General features: G+C 37.6%; 1 protein-coding gene across 3 annotated transcripts in view; it reads right to left on the bottom strand.

The window, feature by feature from the left end:
- RASSF8 (Ras association domain family member 8) overlaps positions 1 to 21,989 on the bottom strand; it is a 123,797-nt gene that overhangs the window by 58,333 nt on the left and 43,475 nt on the right. The window contains exon 3 of one of the 3 annotated variants that reach the window (XM_024733458.1): positions 15,908 to 15,992. The exons of the other annotated variants lie outside the window; for them this stretch is intronic. The gene's annotated coding sequence lies outside the window, so the exon portion shown is untranslated. The remainder of the gene's footprint in view (positions 1 to 15,907; positions 15,993 to 21,989) is intronic. 3 annotated transcript variants of the gene reach the window in all.

Raw genomic sequence — 21,989 nt, 5'->3', positions numbered from 1 at the left:
TTGGTTATTTAGCAGTGTATTGTTTAGCCTCCACGTGTTTGTATTTTTTACAGACTTTTCCCCTGTAATTATTATCTAGTCTCATAGCATTGTGGTGGGAAAAGATACTTGATACAATTTCAAGTGTTTTAAATTTACCAAGGCTTGATTTGTGATCCAAGATATGATATATCCTGGAGAATGTTCCTTGAGCACTTGAGAAGAAAGTGTATTCTGTTGTTTTTGGATGGAATATCCTATAAATATCAATTAAGTCCATCTTGTTTAATGTATCATTTAAAGCTTGTGTTTATTTATTTTCGTTTTGGATGATGTGTAATTTTTTTTTTTAATAGTTTCTACCAGTTATGCTTGTTTTGCTGTGGGGCAGGTCTGCCATTCTGAAAGTGGAGCCTTTCTTCAGTATCTGTATTTCAAGTGCAGGAAGAAGGAAATGGCTTTTGAAGTAATCAGGTGAAGAACTCTCCTAGATTGAAAAGTTTTTATTCCATTATATATTATACACGAACAAAAACCTAAGTAATGTATACTGCACACTTAGAATATGCTAGTCATTGTTTTGAGCACTCAGAAAATATTAACACGTTTAGTCCTCTGTAAGTTGCATAGGTTGCTTTATCACGCTCATTTTATAGATGGAAACAGAGGCCCAGGAAGTTTCACTGATTTGCCCAAGGCTGTATAGCTAAGAAGTGGAAACACAAGGATTAAATAAAGGCAAATTTGCTCCACAGGCTGGTTTTTATTTCACATTTCTTTTTCTATGAATAGATAACTAGATACTTAAAATTTGGTTCATAATGTTAAAAAAATATCAATCCTGTTTTTACTTAGGATTATGTGGTAGTCATATTTTTTACCTTAAACTTTCTTTGAAAATAGTTTCTAATATTTAGCTCCATAATCTTGTTCCATCTTGCAGTGTAGGAAAATGCTTGTCTCATTATCTCTTATCACTAAATACAATACTGTCTTTTAAAATATAATTGTCATTCTCTTTGTAAAATATTTTCTCTTATGGTTGATTTATCTTATATCTACATTTTATTTTTACATTTGTTTCATTACTTAGTATTTTAGTTTAGGCTGCTGTAACAAAATACCATAGACTGGATGACTTAAACAATAAACATTTACTTCTCACAGTTCTGGAGGCTGAGAGGTCCAAGATCAAGATGCCAGCAGATCTGTTGTCTAATGAGGGCCCACTCCCTGGTTTGTAGATGATCACGTTCTTGTTGTATCCTCACATGACTGAGAGAAAGATAACTAGCTCTCTGGTCTCTTCTTATACAACCACTAATCCATCATAAGAGCTCTACCCTCATGATCTCATCTAAACCTAATTAACTCCCAAAGGTCTCACCTCCAAATACCATTACATTGGGGTGAGATCTCAACACATCAATTTTAGGGGGAAACAAACACTCAGTCCATGCACTAAGTGAACAACAAAGAATTTTCTCTTACAGTTCTGGGGGTCAGAAGTCCAAAATCAGTTTTGATTTTGCACCAGAATGAATGTATCAGCTGAGCCATGCTACCTCCAAAGGTTCTAGGAGAGAATTCTTTCCTTGCTTCCTCAAACTTCTGGTGGCTCCAGGCATTCCTTGCCTTGTGACCACCTCACTACTGTCTCTGCCTCCATGGTCCCACTGACTCATCATCTTCTGTCTCAAAAATTCCCTCTGCCTCTCTCTTATAGGGATAGATATGATTGCATTAGGGCCCATCCAGATAATCCAGCAGAAGGATTTAAGATCCTCAACTTATTGCTTTTTCCATGTAAGGTAATATTCATTCTTTTACCACAAGAATATACTTGTAGTATACACCAAATGAGATCTTTATGTTTTTCCTGTTACATCTTAGACAAATGTCAGAAAGCTGTAAATTTTAAACTATAGCCCCGAGGCACCTCCAGAGACACAATTTAAAAACGATTATCAAACAATGGATATCCAGAAAATTAAATTCCCCTTCATAAGAGAATTATCTACAACATCACAGTTTAAAATGTGGTATTAAAATCTAAGTAGTACATTTTAACCTAATCCAAACATTCCTTTAAAAGAACAATTCAATGTCCTTCTGCAAAATGATAAATTGTTTTCTACAATCAGGAATCTTTAAAATTCAAGATACCTTTTAAATTCAATTTAGTAACACACACACACAGATACTCTCACTACCCACCCTCCCCCGCCAGCGCATAAGCCTATGCAGAAGAACATTTATGTTATTTAGTCTGCTCTGGGAGGCCATTTCTAAGAGTTATGAATACAAAGTAATGAGACTACATTTTTCTTTAATATATAATTTCATACTTAACATGCAGATGGGCGCTGTAACCCATTAGGGTAGGCAATTTGGTAAATATATACCTTTTTATATTTTGCCACTTTTCAAACTATTTGGAATTCTTCTTTTAGAAATTTCCTCTATATCAGTTTATTATACATGGAAGTCTTATTTTTAATGGCCACACTTTCTTTAAAAAGTATGAGTTTCACATCCTAGGCTCACTCATGATTACCTTTCACTGAACTTGAGATAGTTACCTCTTAGTTTTTAAAAAGCAAAATTACCCTATGTAACATGTTTTTGCTGTTACTAAGATTATTTTAAAAGAACATACCACGTTAGACTCCAGGCTGCTCAAATCCAGTGAACAGGCTAGCACCAATGCTGGTGCACTGTAGACCGTAACAATTCTGTCAAGCAGATCTGCTGGTCACAATGGAGACACTCTCCAAGGAAGAGTTACGACCACTACATAACAGGCTGAGCCGACCAGCTCTCCAGTCACCTTTGTGCGGTCTATTCCATGCCACCCATAACCAAAGGACCTCTTCTAAATGTTGACTTGATTCAAGGACAGCTTCACCACTTATGACCAAGCCAAATCAGGTAGAAGACAACAGTCTCACTTTGCCATGATATAAGAGGGGTTCAGATTCACTAGAATTTAGTCTAGCTCTTTAGAGAAGAAAGGTTTATAGAGCAATTCTGCATAAATCTACTCAAGCCACTCATGAACTAGTTATTCTAAATAAATTAACTGACTATAAAGGGGCCAACATCAAGACATCAGGCCTTGGGTCAGATGAAGTGAGTGATGCAGTGAAAGGCTCTTTTGGAAGATAGACCAGTATCCTTGGTTCAGCCCAGTAACCATTCTATGTTCTTGTTTCTCTGGGAGAGTTGTGGGATACAACCAGAACAACAAGGGTTCACCTACAGATACTTTCTGCTGGTCCTCCCTTACCTATGAAATTTCTGGTCATTGAATTTAAATAATTTTAAGTGTTCAGTTTCCATATATCTTTATCATCTCTGAGAAATTAAAATCATGTTCTGTTTGGCTACTAATGCCGGGATCCATATTCCTTTTTGACCCACCTCCTAGAGAAATGGAAATAAAAACAAAAATAAACAAATAGGACCTAATGAAACGTCAAATCTTTTGCACAGCAAAGGAAACCATAAACAAGACCAAAAGACAACCCTCAGAATGGGAGAAAATATTTGCAAATGAATTAACTGACAAAGGATTAATTTCCAAAATTTACAAGCAGCTCATGCAGCTCAATAACAAAAAAACAAACAACCCAATCCAAAAATGGACAGAAGACCTAAGCAGACATTTCTCCAAAGAATATATACAGACTGCCAACAAACACATATTTGGTTTTATAAACTTTTCTTGGTTTTAGTTTAGTTTTTTTATCAGCTTATGAATTTTTTTCTGTTTATCAATAAGAACTATTAAAGCAGAATGTTATAAAACTTCAGTCTAGTTATATAGCATCAGAAATACTTAAATTTAAAAAATGGATGTTAGACAAATAAGTAACAAGTTTTTAGAGCTATATTCAAAAATACTTTAAAGAAGAATAAAGTCTTCACAAGGTGGCTGCCAATCACCTGTGTAACACTTATGTGAATGTTTATATTCTAATGGATATAGGTAAGAAGGATGATGAAATGAAGCAATGCTTTGTGAAAAACTAATAAACAAAAATTAGCTTTTATAGTAACACAGATTCTTAACGATTCCTCTCAAGAGTACAGACAGGCTCCAATTACAAAGTATTAATATATTTCACTGGAGGTTACATAAGCCAACATGTCTCACAATTCACATGCCTCTTATAGACATTTTAGTAGAAATGAAACCAAACCACCTTATAGACTATCAGTCCACAGGAAAGAGAAAATGTTTTTTGTCATGAATGATCTTGCAGGTTGTGTTGGCTATTAACTATTACCTCTCAGCTCCAAATTCATCCTTTTGGTCCTCTCTATAAAAATGGATCTAGGTCCTTAAATATTTTTTCTCTGACAACTGCACCATGTGAAGTTTTGTCAAGATGGGGCACTGGAGAGACACAATAGAGAGAGTAGCAGGAAAGGGTTTTGCTCTCTGGTGAGCTGGCTCAGCAGCAGTTTCTCTGGCAGGGCATGGGCCACAGGTGGCTGCCCCAGTGTACAGTCCTGCAGCAAATGCAGTCTCCCCAGTGCCCGGATCTTGCAGGCAGAGAGGCCACTAGAAGCAGCAGCTTCCCCAGCACCAGTGTTGGCTGGTTTTATGCAGAGCGCCTCTGTTAAGATACCTCCTCAGCAAGTTCCGGGGGGAGGATTTCTGTTTACTTCCATCAACGAGGCACCACAGTGACTTTTCTGCCACGCAGTGAACCACAGCCAGGTTCTCTGCAACAAAGTCTGAACCTCAGTCCCAAGGGGCCTCTTCTCTGGGTATTCCAACTCAGCCTTTGGGCTAGTGGTTACTAAGATCATATTATATCTGCTATTCTGTATTCTACAGAGGTCTCTTTACCTCATCAATCTCTCAGTTCCAAGCCCCTGTTATATTTACAGTCTTTTCTTTTAAACTTCCCCTGTTCAAATGAACATGTGGTGCCTCTCCCCTGACCGGACCCAGGCTTATCCAGCAATAGAAAGCATTGTTTTCCAATTCTTTGTGTATCTTAGGATAAATATCCCTACTAACAATTAGCTACACTGATGTAATTTTTTTAAAAATCAGAAAAAGTTGTTTTAAAAGATATATATTTTATTTATGTAATCCTCTATAGCTTTCAGAACCACATGAAAAACCGAAGAAAAGTAAGGATGTTTTCTCATTTAATATTCATCTGTAGGAAAAAGAAATCCAGTTAAAAATATGAAAAATGTGAAGCCAGAACTTTCATGAAGAAAATACTTGCCTAGTTTGTATATAGCAGAGAAATAAAAGAATCAAGTCAATTTTACAAACCACTAGAAATGGAATAAAAAAGAAATGGCCTCATCTAATGAATGAACTTCAGATAATATTTTCATTACTTATTCTGTCTTGTTAATATGAGTAAAAAATATAAATAAACATTTATATAATAGCACAGATTCAAATCAAACAGCATAGAGCAAGAAAAAAGGGAAAAAGAAAATATTTTCACACCTTATTAAGTGGGCTGACGTGAACAACTGCCAGCAAACAACTTTATAAGAAACTTAAATTATGAAAAAGTTTGCTCATTTTTACACTTTATCTAATTATCTAAAAACAATCTTCTCATTCAATATAAAACACGCACAGAACCTAGCAAATTAATAAATGTCTTTCTCAAAGACTCTTACATGTAAATAATAATAATATCAACAAAAAAGATCTTTCCTAACGAACTATCAGAAAGAGAAGTTAAGAAAATAATCCTATTTACAACCACATCAAAAAGAATAGGAATAAATTTAACCAAGGAGGTGAAAGACTGTACACTGAAAACTATATGACATTGATGAAAAATTGAAGAAGACACAATAAATGAAAAGATATTCTGTGCTCCTGGATTGGAAGAATTAAGATTGTTAAAATTTCCATACTACTAGTGATTTCTGTAAATGCAATCCTTATCAAAATCCCAATGGTATTTTTCATAGAAATAGAAGTAAACAATCCTAAAATTTGTATGGAACCACAAAAGACCCCACATAGTCAAAGCATTCTTGAGAAAGAAGAACAAAGCTGGAGACATCACACTCCCTGATTTCAAACTATACTATAAAGCTATAGTAATCGAAACAGTATAGTACTGAACTAAAAACAGATACATAGGTCAATGAAGCAGAAGGGAGAGCCCAGAAATAAACCTTTGCATAATTGGTCAATTTATTTACAACAAAGGAGCCAATAGTATATGATGGAAGTAGGACAGTTTGTTCAAAAAATGGTTTTGGGAAAACTGGACAGCCACATACAAAAGAATGAAACCAGACTACTATTTTACACCATACACAAAAATTAACTAAAAGTGGATTAAAGACTTGAATGAAAGACCTAAAACCATAAAATTCCTATAAGAAAACATAGGCAGTAAGCTCCCTGACATTGGTTTTGATGATAATTTTTTTGAATCTGACTCCAAAAGCAAAGGAAACAAGAGCAAAAAATAAACAAGTAGGGCTACATCAAACTAAAAAGCTTCTGCACAGCAAAGGAAATTCAACAAAATTAAAAGGCAACCTACTGAATGTGAGAAAATATTTGCAAATGATATGACTCTGAAAAGGGGCTTAATATACAAAATATATAAAGAACTCATACAACTCAATATCCAAAAAACAAACAAAAAAAATCCCCAAAACCAAAACCAAAATTCAGAAACAAAACACCAAGCAACCCAATTAAAAAATGTGCAGTGGACATGAGTAGGCACTTTTCCAAAGAAAATATGCAGACTGCCAATAGGCACATGAAAAGATGTTCAACAGCACTAATCATCAGGGAAATGCAAATGGAAATCACGATATCACCTCACACTTGTCAGAATGGTTATTATAAAACGACAACAAATAACAAGTGTTGGTGAGGATATGGAAAAAAAGGTGATGCACTGTAGGTGGAAATGTAAATTTGGTGGAAAACAGAGGTTCCTTAAAAAATTAAAAATAGAAGTACATACAATCCAGCAGTTCCACTTCTGGGTATTCATCCCAAGAAGAAAAAACACTAACTCAAAAAGATATATGCACCCTTATGTTCACTGTAGCAGTATTTATGATGGCCAAGAAATAGAAACAACCTAAAGGTCCTCCGATGGATGAACAGGTAAAGAAAATGTGGTATGTACACTCACCATACATACACACGAATATTATTCAGCCATAAAAAGGAAGGAAATCTTGCCACTTGCAACAACGTGGAGGCACCCTGATGGCATTATGCTAAGTGAAGTAAGTGAGAAAAAGACATATAATATGATCTCACTTTTATGTGGAATAACAACACAACTCCAAGTTTATAGATACAGAGAACAGATTGGTGGTTGCCAGAGGCAGGAAGTGGAGGGGTGGGCAAAATGGGTGAAGGGGGTCAAAAGGCACAAACTTCCAGCTATGAAATAAATAAGCATGGGGATATAATGTATGGTATGGTGACTGTAGTTAATAATAGTGTACGGCATATTTGAAAGTCGCTAAGAGAGACCTTAAAAGTCCTCACCTCAAAAAAAAAAAAAGTCCTCATTTCAAGAAAAAAAAATTTTTGTTAAGGAGGTGGTGTTAACTTACCATAGTGACTGTTTCACAGTACATACAAATATCAAATCATTATGTTGTACACCCAAAACTAACATAATGTTATGTGTCACTTATACCTCAATAAAATATTAACACATTAAAAAAGCCCACCTTCGTTTCTACCCACCCACCCTGTACCACCCCTCAAATCCCAAACTGCAACTCTCTGGAACAGACAGCAAGAATATGCAGATTAATTAAGGTAACACTGCATGAAAAATCCTGGACATGCAAGCCATGGTCCAAGATTATTGAGATATGTAAAACTTAGCAAGAAACTATTTCTTTATCTAAAGGAACACTATACATGAAGCAAAGAAAAAGCACTGGTTAGACATTAGGACCAGGGAGTGTCATAAAATCCAAAAATGAAACAAAACAAAAATACCAATCAATCAAACAAACCCCAAAACAGCCCTTAATAACTTCCAGCTTTTAAAAGTTTAAGACAAAAGAAAATGAATGAATTTCTCATGTGTTTCAAGGATAAATAGGCTCTTCCTGTCTCTAGTTTAAACAAACTCTTCAGTTGAAGGTTCTGACTCTACAATTTTGGAAAGTATGACTGCCTGACAGGCAAAATACAGGATGAAAATAAAGATAATAGTAATTTGGTAACAAATTATAAACTCCAACTGGCCACCGGCACTTCAAAGTAAACATTAGTTAGAGTTAGTGGGGTCTGTGGTCACAGTGTTACAGAGAAGTACTATCTTCTGTTTTTAAAGTATGAGTAGCTAGAACCTTATCAATAAAGAAAAAACAAACGGTAGGGACTTCCCTGGTGGCACAGTGGATAAGAATCTGCCTGCCAATTCAGGGGACATGGGCTCGATCCCTGGTCTGGGAAGATCCCACATGCCATGGAGCAACTAAGCCTGTGCTCCACAAATACTGAGCCTGCACTCTAGAGCCCGTGTGCCACAACTACTGAGCCCACGTGCCACAACTACTGAAGCCCACGCGCCTAGAGCCTATGCTCTGCAACAAGAGAAGCCACTGCAATGAGAAGCCCACGCACCACAACAGAGAGTAGCCCCTGCTCACCGCAACTAGAGAAAGCCCGCGCGCAGCAATGAAGACCCAACACAGCCAAAAAAATAAACAAAATTTTAAAAAAAGAAAAAAAAAAGAAAAAACAGAAACGGTACTACTAAGAAAAAGCAGAGTGACTAAAGAAACACAACTAATGAGTTATTTCTCTTAATCTCATTCATTTTCCCAAAAAGCACATTCAAATCAGCATTTCGTATTAACACAATAATGGATCACCTAACTTTAGCTATTATATATTCTCTTCTCCTAACAACATCACTATGAAAATAAATATGGAAAATTTTCATTTCTCTGCAAACTGAGATAGGTAACAAAGTATAATGTTACTTAACTTTAAAGATACACACAAAAGATAAGCAATTTTCCATGATCTTACCCATGAATTTGGATAAAATCTCACCGTAATCTCTTTGCTGGTAGAATGGCCTATCTATGAATACATATTTTGACATAAATTATTTTCTATTTCTCAGTTTTGTGTCTCACATTTCAGAGGAGAAAAATGAAGAGTGCATTTTCTAGAAATGTGAATGCTAAGCAGCAGACAGGAATGACAGTTTAATACTGTAGGTATTACTGGTCTTTGGCTCAAAAACTCTGACCCTGAAAATCCTGTGTCAAGATGCTCTTCAGGGGTTTCCCTGGTGGCACAGTGGTTAAGAAACCGCCTGCCAACGCAGGGGACATGGGTTAAAGCCCTGGTCCGGGAAGATCGCACATGCTGCGGAGCAACTAAGCCCATGAGCCACAACTACTGAGCCTGCGCTCTAGAGCCCGCGAGCCACAACTACTGAGCCCTCGTGCCACAACTACTGAAGCCTGCGCGCCTAGAGCCCATGCTCCGTAACAAGAGAAGCCACCGCAATGAGAAGCCTGTGCACCACAATGAAGAGTAGCCCTCGCTTGCCGCAACCAGAGAAAGCACAAGCACAGCAACAAAGACCCAACGCAGCCAAAAATAAATAAATAAATAAAATAAATAAATTTATTTAAAAAAAAAAAAGATGCTCTTCAATAATCCCACAGTTGGGTGGAGCCCCTTTATATCAAGGGGTCAGAAGAGACACTGGAATGTCTATCTGACCATATGTGGAATTTGAAAAAGAAAACACTATCTTCAGCTGAAGTAGTAGTAAGGTCGAAAGGAAAAGGACTGACTAACTAAAGCTGTAATCCTAATAATTTCCACAATTTTAACCAAAACAGAGTTTTAAATTCAATTCTTAAGGGATTAGTACTCTGATCTATGATTAAAATTTAATGAAGACTCCACAGCCAGTTTTTGCTGATTGTAAAAAAAATTAAAAAATCGAATTTCATGATAACAAACTCCATGAGCACTGTCAAAATTTGTTCTTTTATTTCAAATATCCATTTGAGAAAAATTTCAAATAAATAAACATAAATCAGTAATCAACTTGTTTTACATTTTTTGACATGGAGATGATTTTATATTATTTAAAATGGAATTTAACCTGTATTAAATTCAATTTTCCACTTCAATCAAGACTTCTATAGAAAAATACTGCATGTTTGTTCTTCCTATAAAATACAGCAATTATCTACCTTATTTATTATTTCCCAAAAGCAAAATCAGCCCAATCTCAACACACCACTGGAATTTAGGAGAAAGTTAATACAGGCACATTTGCAGTTAAGGATAGCACATATGTTTTATCTTGCCTTCTCAGGCTGTTGGACTACAGAAGCCAAGGACGCAATGCTGAAAAGGATTATCGGGCTCAACATAAACACATACCACAATCAATTAATTATGTCTGCTATGAACACAGGCAGCATACACACGTGACATATTTCACCATCCCTCCTACGGAAGCTGTTGGTTAAGAACACATTTTAGTGGTCAGACAGCCCTGGGTTCAAATCCTGACCTCTCCACATATTAGGTGTATGACCTTAGATTACTAGCTTCCCTGGCTCTAAAATGGGAATAATAATCCTTAAATTTGTCAGAGCTAAGTTACAATGAACATGAAGACTTAAATACAACCTGGCATGTAGTAATTACTTGAAAATAGCTACTATTAGTAGTGTTATAGGAGTTTGAGTCTTTCAGGGCTCATTAGTGACCGATCACTGAATGTGACCTTGAAAGGCAGGTCCCTGACCAAGTCTGCTGCTGTGGTGAGTGAGCTCTCACTCAGCAAGTCACTGGATTTACGGCACCAGCCAGCTGTGGCTGCACCTGCTGAGCAGAGGCACCGGCAGCTCACGCAGGGCACACGGACACAACTCCGGGAAGCAACCAAGGGCCAGGGCCATCCTCTCATATTCCCCAAACCAACACTACAGGTCTGAGGTCTGTCCACGCAATACAGAAATGTGCCATTTACTCAGAATGAGGTTTAGGAAAATAATGGTTACAAAAATAGAACCTTTTTACTCTTCCTGGGACCACTCACCTACCTACCAAGTATGGGATAGGAACTGGTAATCACACTCTTCTGAGAATTTCAGAGTCTTAATCTAGGCCTACTCAACACCAGCTGCAGTGAAAGAAAACAGACTTCAACCAACATGAAATCTACTTTAATGACAAAGTATATATATATATATAAAATGAAGAAAAGACCTTTAAAATTTTAAAGCTAGATAGAAAATGCTTATGATATATAACCAGGAGAATGAACAATATCACTAAAAGGAAACTAGATTCTTTTATTATAAAAAGTAGTTTTCAACAGCTAAAAACAGTGTCAAATATTACAATATTGCTTGAAATTCTGACTCCATGATTATGATTTCTAATTAATAGGGTTGGCTACTACTCCAGGTCTTATTACAGTATATGATTTTACTGAGCCTGAGTGAATCTGATTGGAAAGCAATGAAAATGGAAGGACATAGGTTTGAAAGAGTCAGCAGACCTTGGTTCACTACTTATTTTAACCTTTTAACCCTGAACTTCCTTAAACTCCTGGATGGTCATCTCTCCATCTGCAGAATACTCGTAAGACTATTTCCCTCTTTAGTTTGCGGTGCGCATCAAACTAGACTCTTCTACTTCAAAGTGTTATACAAACACTAAAATGCTGTCCCACCAGGTGACTACTGCTAGAGAAGCCACACCTTACCGTGGGTGTATGAAACAGACTTGGATTACTGGGAACAGGAGAGAAGCTGGGAGGGCAGTGCCGTGGGCACACCACACAAGGATAAATCTGCTCTCATTACTGGGCACAACTGCCAAGCTCCCTGAGGGCGAGACCATGCCAACACAGGCCCTGTGGATAACAGGCTACTGACTGCACGGAAATCTCACCTTTTTTTAAAATTCTGGAGATAGTTTCCTTTAATTTGGTTCCATAAATCTGGGTGGAGGGGCCGAGCATGAAGATGGACAAACACGTGAAATGAAATATCATGGACAAAGAACGCCCAAGAAGAAACAAATCTGGATACTAATCATAGGCCCCACCCATTTTTAAAAATCCAACTCACTCACATGATTAGTAAAGATATAAATAAATAACAAAATAATATATGAGCACAGTTATGTTTACGTGTAAAGAGTGATATATATAGACATGAGGCCAGATGGGAAGATGTCTTCTATTCCTCCATCTTCAGAAATACAAGAAGCTGTTTACAGCTATTGAAAAAAGGCTAAATAACTACAGTTCACAGAGCCAACACTCAAGCATTCATTGCCGGTTATAATGCTATTTGGGGAAGAAGCGGAGATTGAGTTTCCTCACTTTTAAAATATGAAATGCCTGACAGTTTTTCTTAAAGTATTAACAAGTGCTAAATGCTTTGAATGTATCAATTTATTTAATTCTCATAATAATCTTTAGAGACTGGTACTATTATTGTCCCTACTTTTTAGAAGAGGAAACCATGCCACAGAGAAGTTATAAAACTTGCCCAAGATCACACACCTCATGAGGGGAAAAGCCAAGACCTGAATCTAGGCAGTCTGCAACCTTGAATTAATATATACTCTACCATCTAATAAAATAAACAATTAAGCAGAATATATACTTGTTTCAAAAAGCATCTCCTAAAGGCCTACTATTGCTACATGTATGATAACAAAACCTTTAAAGACACTAGATTTAAACAGAAGTTCATGGGTCATCTCCATTTATTACTTAATTAATCATGTCATCACATTTATTCGACTCAGGTGCTTGTGGGATTGGACGTAAAAAGGAAGCAAGGGCCTAGGAGAGTAACTATCACTATCAAAAATAATATTGCTCATCTGGGAAATATCTAACTAATCTATTCCAGTCTTCATAAACAGGATTGATCCTAACCCGTCTCCCTTGTATTCCCAGTCCCTGTACCCTGGCCTCGTAGGGATCCAACAGTCCCTTATGTTGCCCCTTGTCTATCCAAAGGCTCCAATCAACTATCTCCTGCTCTGCCATCACCAACAATAGAATTTTGCAGCCCAGAAACACTTTTCTTCTTCATCAAGTCCTCTTCATGTTGGTTCCAGTAGATGAAGTCGACTAGACGTTAAGGGGGAAGAGGAATATCTGACTAAATAAAGCACATTAAATTCATCTCCAGCTGGTAGTATGAGAAGAGATAATTAGGGCAAAGAGCTTTCCTACTGTCCCTTGAACAAATCACAGTGCCCATTCTCAGGGCCGGGGGAATTCAGGGGTGGCAAGCAAGGCACAAAATGTAAGGAGGCATCATTGTCAAGTGCCAATACTACCTGCACGCCTCTGAGAGTGAGTGCATCCTTACATGTTGTGCCCTCCTAGGTGCCTCACTTTACTTATTCTAAAGACCCTGCACCATTCTGCCTGCAAGTCAAAACGGTTAAGATGGTCCCAGTGGACAGGAAGGAAAAACTTTAGCTGCTCTCTGGTCACTGCCTGAGGAGAAGCGACTGGTTCTACCCTCCCTTCTAATTTTCCAATGATTTCTAATTTAGTTTCTGGCTAAAACCTAAGCTCTTGTTTGGTGGCTGACCAACTTTCCTAAACAAAAAAGAAACACTAGTGAGTGAGAAAGCCTCTGGCCCCAGGGCCTCAAAATCTATTAGGTATCAGTTAGCTCTTCCAGGGTGACGGCAATCAGCTGCCTAGAAAACGAGTGCTACAGCCACAAGAGCCCCGTAGGGGACCAGGGTGCCGGCCTGCCCATATCTGCTCCAACATCACCACTCTGTCCACTGACTTTTATACTGGATCAGAGAATAAACCAATAGCTACCTTACCATCTTAAAAACAGCAACAACAAAAAACAAAAACAGTTTTCTTCTGATCCCACTTTACCCACTACCTATCCTTCATTTCTTGTCCCTTTTCATTTTCTTATCTCCCACTCTACTGAGCCCGTTCCTGTCAGGCTCTTACCCCCATACTCCACCAAACCCCTTCATCAAGGTCACCAATCACCTTCATGGCACGAAATCTAGAGTCAGTCCCCCCCCTCCTCCCAATACACTTTCTGCTTTTGGCTGCTAGGACACGGCGCTCTCCTGGTTTTCCTCTGTCTTCACTGGTGTCCCTTCTCAACCTCCTCTTCCCTATACTTTCCTACTGTCTGAGTGTCCCAAATCTGTCCTTGGTCCTCTACTCTTTCTACCCATATTCACACCCTGGGTGATCTCATTCAACTTAACCACAACTTGAAATGCCATACACTTGACAATTCCCACATTCACATTTTTAGCTCACTTCAGCCTCACATCCAGATGCCAACTCAACATTGGCACTTGGACGTCCAGGAGGCAACTTGAACTCAACACGCCTCAAAAGGAATTCTTGATCTTACCTCCCTAATCTGTTGCACCCACACTCTTTCATCTCAATTCAAACCACCCAGAATGCAGCCTTTTAGGTGCTTAGGCCAAAAGGCCTCCAGTTAATCTTGACTCCCCTCTCTCACTACCCAGCATCCAGTCTGTCAGGAAATCCTGCTGGCTCCACCTCTACCCACCCTGCCATACATACTCTCCTCTGAGTTACTCCAATAGCCTCCTGACGAGTCTCACTGCTTCCACCCGCGCTTCCTCCACCTCCATATCTGCCATTCCCAACACAGAAGCCAGAAAAGAAGAGAAATAAAAGAAAACAAACAGAGACAGGAACTTAAGTACGTAAATGACAAGACATAATGAAGTACAGTTGACCCTTGAACAGCAAGAGTTTGACTGTGTGGGCCCACTTATATGCAGATTTTTTTCAGTAAGTACTACAGTACTACACGACCCACAGCTGGTTGAATCTGTGGATGCAGAACTACGGATACAGAGGGCCAATTAGGGGACTTCAACATCCTCGAATTTTGGTATCTGAGGTGTGCCCTGGAACCAATCCCCCACAGGTACTGAGGGATAATACTCACACCTATATCCTGACTCCAACAGTTATAAATGCAGGCTGCGAACATGTACGTTGATAGGAAACTCAAATACTACAAGGGGCACTGCTGTCTAGGACACAGTTTTTTAAGTCAGGGGACAACTCTTTTTCAAGTTCTGCATTAAGTACGCTTTCCCTTAATTTACATCCTAGCTTCACTCCTGGGAAACTGATTGTATTTTAAGACAATGCAAAAGTGCTTTGTGTATGTGTGTAAAAAGTTAAGCCCAGTTGTGGACTTTCACTGGTAAAGCACAGTGGGCCATTTTTAAGTTTTTTGTGTGGGACTGACCTGTGCATGATAGGATGCCTGGCCTCTCTGTCACCCATTCACTAACTGCCGGTAGTACCTCTTCAATCACTGTAGCAACCAGTGATCGAATGTCCTCACAAATGGCATCGCAAATGTCCCAAACACTCTTGGTAGAGGAACCTCTCCTGCTTAGAAACACTACTCTAGAAATAAGTCTACAATCCTATAGCATCTGCTGATTCATGGTTTGATCAAAAGAAGTGTGAGCAACATACTGAAAAGCACCAAGTGCCATCCATCTTGAGGAAGGGATTAAAAGTTATTCAAGAATATCCTAATATATCCATCAGTTCTCAGCCCAGATAGTCCCCTTGTCCTAACATGTTGGTGAGCTTGGCTTTCTTGTGAGGTGGCGGTGGGATTATAATGGCTGGCAACTACACATGACACATAACTTGAAACCTTGGGAATTTGCTACTATGTAAATCCATTTTGCAGTATGGGGAAGTACCAGTGTGCAGGAAAGAACACTGGACTGATTGGGAATCAAATGATCTGGGTTGTAATTCAGGCTCTGCAAACAAAGAGATGTATTTACCTATTTGACCGATCTTTACCTACGGGCTAGGCAGCACTGGGACCACAGAGAAGAACAGAGAATTTTTACCCTAGAGAAAGAAGTCTAGAGGGAGCAGATCAGTCCCCAAATGCGTCTTCCTTTCTTCAGCCTCAAATGTGAATCTTCAAAGTACCTTCCAAGTAAAAAATAAAATTAAGATTTTATGTATATGCTTGCAAGATGCCATGGTGCTTCACAGGGAAAATACAAAATGACGCTGGCATGATGGTGCCAGAGATAAGGTAAAGTCACCCATGTGACATTATTTTGCTTTTCACGTGAGGATATAAATATAACATTACTATATGAAATTACTACTTGGTTAATAGTAAAAAATCACTATTTATATTTCTGCTTTTTGATTGATATAGTAAAAAGAGAGAGAGTATACATTCAAATGATCCTTGAAAGCAAAATGGAAGAGAAACAGCAGTTAATACCAGCCTGTTTTCCTGAAAGCATTATTATTTGTTGCATCAAAAAAGTACAATCTTTAATCATTTCATCCGTCACACAATTCCCATTCTGACAAGGCAAAATTTGCAAAGAATCTGCACAGTAAAATTGTCCAGTGGCTGCAGCAGCGAACAGGAGAAAATGTTAAAGTGAAAGGAATATTAAATCAATGGCCTGGAAACAGTATAGCTTTGAATGTTATCTATTCATACCTATTTTTTAAAGTGAGAATATTTTAAAGTAGCAATATCCTTTTGAAGAATAAAGATATGTTAAATATTTAATTTCTTGAGACTATAAAGAAATTATCAAGAATAAAAAGTGTGAATAAATTTTCTCCTTACAGAAATATCTGAAGTTTAGGTTATTCCAAACCATCAATATTTCTACTTATCCTTCAACTAGAACTTTGTTTACTTATAAATAATTTTGATCCTTTCAATTACCATAAAGCCCAGAGCCCCTAAAAGAAAAGCTTGTTTCTATCAAACTAGAATAAGAATCCTGTTGTTGTTGTTTTTTTTAACATCTTTATTGGGGTATAATTGCTTTACAATGGTGTGTTAGTTTCTGCTTTATAACAAAGTGAATCAGTTAAGAATCCTGTTTTTTAAAATCAGCCATCTCCTCCCCATCTATATTCATATTCACACCAAGATGTACTTGTTTATCTCCAAACACATCATGCTCCTTATGTGCCTTTCTAGATTTTGCATATGCTATTTCCCAGGCTATTTTAGAAGGCCTTCTGCTGCCTCCCTAAAGACCTACTCATTTTTAAATACTCAGCTCAAATGATCTCCACAAGCATCTCTCCTTAACCTCTGCAGTTACAGTACTTCCCCATGTGCTCCCATAGCACCTCCTTCATTCCACTGTTGTGTATTTTATAACATGACCATAACCATTCACCACCTGTCTATCTGTCTATCCCCCAATAGACTCTCTGTAAGCCAAAAGACTGGGCAGTTCCATGTCTAAAAGAATTGATAATGAAATGAACAGCTATGGAAAATTATGGTGAACGGCTCTTATCCTTCTGCAAAAGATCCAAACCTTAAGGTCTACTACTTCCTCCAGATTTGTGTTATTTATTTATTTTGCATATTGATTATTTATTTATTTGGCTGCGTCAGTCTTAGTTGTGGCACACGGGATCTTTTGCTGCAGCTCCTGGGCTTCTCTCTAGTTGTGGTGGGCGGGCTCCAGTGTGCTCCGGCTCAGTAGTTGCCGCATGAGGGCTTAGTTGCCCCACGGCATGTGTGATCTTAGCTCCCCAACGAGGGATCGAACCCTAGTCCCCTGCATTGGAAGGTGGATTCTTAACCACTGACCACCAGGAAAGTCCCCAGTTTTGTGTTATTTATAAATTAGTATAAGAAAATCAAATTTGGTGTGTATATTATGTATATTATCAATTTTCAAGGTTGAGCTAACAGATTTTTTCCCAAGGGAAGAAACGCATCTCTACAATTGATGTCCAAAACAAGTGCTTTTAATTCACACATCTGTTAAGTGCATATGAACATTCATACTTAACAGATATTTACCAAAAAAAAAAATTCCCCTATTTAGATTATGATTCATCCAAAAAATAGGAAGCACAAAAGAAAAAAAAAGCATCCCACAGAGAGCTTATAGGGAAAGTAGGTGTGGTTACTGAACACCACAATTCATGCCTTTCAGTGTCAGAAAGTGCTTAATTGAAACAATATAGACTAAACCTCCACTGTAAACTGGAACCATGTGTGCAGTTAGTTATGACTGCCACCTACAATGTCCGGTCAAAAGAAACAGAAAGGAAGTATGAGAGGTAAGTGCATAACGCAGCAGAAACATCTATACACAAAACTTATCCATCAGTGCCACTAAGGTAATTTGCACAGATGGCGAGGGGATTTAACAGGTATCCAATTTCCAGACGTATACTCCATGCTTTATGAGATCACAATTTCATTTCATCTTTATAGCCACCCTGTGAGATAGCTATTGTTAACCTCAATTTCATGATTTAATGATTTCTGATAAGCTCAGAAAGAAAAATGTGACCTCACTTGTCCCATGTACCCCGTCTCACTCAATGGACAATGGCCTGAGTCCTTTGAGCCTGCACCACAAATCAGGCACTAGGGATACAGGTATACCCAGGGTGACCACTCATCCGGGTCTGCCTGGAACAGCAATGGTTTACATTGTTATCACAGCATAATTACCAACAGTACCATGTTTCACTCTCCAAAGTGTCTGGTTTGAACAATTATGTAGTCTCCTTAAGTAATAAAAGAGTGAAAGTCTACTTACATAAAAATATATCTAGCCTGTGTCTGAAACAAGACTGAAGCATTTGGGAAAAATGACACTATTTTAATAAAAATGGTGACAGCTATCATTCATTGAATTTTTTATATACAAAATCCTTTACATATATAATTTATTCTTACCCAACATTCAAGTGAGAAAACTGCATTTTAGAGAATTCAAGGTCACACAGTTAACAATGGGTTAAGCTGATTGGTACCCAGATTGATGAATACTGATAATATGTGGCAATTTCTGAAACTACAGACACACACAGCTCTTTGCGACATCCTGGAAGGAAGGGATAAGGATGAAATGAGGGGCCAGGAAGGCTACCAAGGGTGTCTTTCTTGCAAAGTGAGTCTCTTTCCTCTAACTCCTTGGTCTTTAGTGGAACCACTAAGTGGGGTTGTGTGCGCATGTCTGAAATAGAAACCACTTTTAAAAGAAGCAGGTTTAACACTGGGCAAAAGTGAAGACCATACACAGAGGCAAGTCAGACAGATGAAGGGATGCTCACTTGACACAGGACTCTAGACTGAGCAAGATCACGGGGAGATTTTCATAAGTTTTGAAACTGGAGGTTCAGGATAAGTTTCCCTAAATTTCTGAGAAGCAAGTACACCCTAGCTGAAATGTAAAAGAGAGGAAGAGTGAAAGAGATGGAGTGTGTAAGTTCAGCTGTTGATATAACACGGTATTACTTGGCAGTAAAAACTTTGTTTTTCCTCGCAAGAGGGAAGACATATGGGAACATATGTATATGTATAGCTGATTCACTTTGTTATAAAGCAGAAACTGACACACCATTGTAAAGCAATTATACCCCAATAAAGATGTTTAAAAAAAAAAAACAAAAAAAAACTTTGTTTTTCCCATCTGATGTGAACCCTTTTTACTTGGTGAGACTATATGTTCCTTAAAAGCAGAAACCATGAACTCCATCCTCTTCTGTAACTTTCACAAAATCCACTTTAGATAAAAGAAACTGCCTTTGCAAAATTAGAAAGAGGGTTATAACATTATTACTACCTTAGTAGATCTTAAAAACAAAAAATGATTTTGTATATTCTCCCTATTGCATTCAGGTAGATGTAGGCACTGTCTCAATTTACTGGGATAGAAACCAAGTCATAGAGAATGACTCTACTAAAACAATAGTCACCAGTGCATTCAGGAGGAGATGCGATCACAGTCTCACGTAATTACATACTAAACTCATTTTTACAAACTCAGACACATGGAAGAATGCAAACCAGCAATAAATATTCACTGAACTCTGACTAATTCAACGTGTAATCTGATAATCATATCTGCCTTTAAGATTATTCTGGCAATTAAAGGAGTCAACCTGCAAAGAATCTTGTGTAACACACACACACACACACACACACACACACAGCTACAAATTAAAAAAATAAATAAATACATGTTCTTTGTACACGAAGATACCCAAGAAACTGTTAACAATGGTTACCTTTGATTGATGAAAGGTAAACAAATCCATTAGCATTACTGAAAAAAACAAGGTCACCATTAAGAGCCATATTCAGGAAAAACAGCACAAGTAAATTAAACAAAATAATACTTAAGACTTGAGAGGCACAGTATCTCTGTGAAAGAGGAGACGGGATAGAAGGGAGACTGGTTATTTCCTAAAAATTCCTTAAATTTCCTGCTCAGATATAATCATTGTAAACAAAACAGTGGAGTCAATGGGGAAGTGGAGCAGAGATAAATAATAAATCAAAATATCTGGAATTAAAATAAATGTCCTAGTTCTCTCATTTAATCTATAAAGACTTTAACTTTGATTCAATGTCATTGGCAATCAATATTTGAACATATAAGCTGCTGTGACACTTGATATAATAGGCACAGGGAAAGGGCTAAGATTTAAACCTAGGGACACACTGCTCTTTATCATTCCCAGGGATGCTGGACCCTACCCTTCCAGGGAACACGATCCCAGATACACAGGTATATACCACACTCTAATATGAATGGTAGCCTGGAAATGCAGTCTGTTCAACCCTGCCCAGAGACTGATGATCTTGATTCATTACTTGACTCTGTGTATAGTCCATCTCAATAAATATATCTTTATGGTAATTTTTTTTCAATAAGGCATATGATGAAATCTTAGACATTTGGTCAATCTTAGATTAAAAAAAATCTTTCAAATTTCTGAATACAAACACATTTGTTTTAGAGAATCTGTAGTAATAATGTAATATTAATAATAATTATTATTTTCCTATAATTCTACCACTTGGAGATAATCATCAACACTTTTGTATATTACCTCCTTGTTTATTTTCTGCATAAATACAGTTAAAAAATACAAGATTATAATTTATATTACATCCTTATGCTGTCACTTTTTAGATTACTATCATTTTTCCATTCATTAAATAGTAAAAAATAAAACTATCTACAGATAAAGAAGCAGGTAGACAGACAGATTCCATTATTGGCTACAGAGTACTAGTCTACCTTTTAGGTGCATTATATGAGCATTTTGATCTTTCTTACTTCTCCCACTGCCAACATTACGAATTACATGTGTCTGCGTATGTTACATTTTATGTACAGGTCACTCATATATGTCATGTACATGTTTTTTTAATCTTTAATAATGTGATATACTAAATATATTAAAATTAAACAAATCTTTAGATCTACATCTCACGGGCCCAGCCGCTCCGCGGCATGTGGGATCTTCCCGGACCGGGGCACGAACCCGTGTCCCCTGCATCGGCAGGCGGACTCTCAACCACTGCGCCACCAGGGAAGCCCCATGTTTGTATTCTTTTTTAAACTAGTAGGAACTACTAACTAATTTTTATTTTTATTTTATACTGCAGTATAGTTGATTAGCAATGTTGTGTTAGTAGCAGGTGTACAGCGAAGTGATTCAGTTATACATATACATGTATCTGTTCTTTTTCAAATTCTTTTCCCATTTAGGTTATTACAGAATATTGAGCAGAGGTCCCTGTACTATACAGCAGGTCCTTGTTGGTTACCTATTTTAAATGTAGCAGTGTATACATGTCAATCCCAGACTCCAAAGAAGACATACAGATGGCCAAGAGGCGCAAGAAAAGATGCTCAACATCGCTAATTATCAGGGAAATGCAAATCAAAACTACAGTGAGATATCACTTCACACGAGTCAGAATGGCCATCATCAAAAAGTCTACAAACAGTAAATGCTGGAGAGGGTGTGGAGAAAAGGGAACCCTCCTACACTGTTGGTGGGAATGTAAATTTGTACAGCCACTATGGAGAACTGTATGGAGGTTCCTTAAAAAACTAAAAACAGAGCTACAAACTAATTTTTTAAATTGGGTGTTGATTATTTTCTTACTGA

This window comes from Neophocaena asiaeorientalis, unplaced genomic scaffold, assembly GCF_003031525.2.
Source record: "Neophocaena asiaeorientalis asiaeorientalis breed wild unplaced genomic scaffold, Neophocaena_asiaeorientalis_V1.1 scaffold150, whole genome shotgun sequence".
Lineage (NCBI taxonomy): Eukaryota > Metazoa > Chordata > Mammalia > Artiodactyla > Phocoenidae > Neophocaena > Neophocaena asiaeorientalis.
Note: the sequence above shows the minus strand (reverse complement) of the source record. Positions and strands in the feature narration are given on the sequence as shown.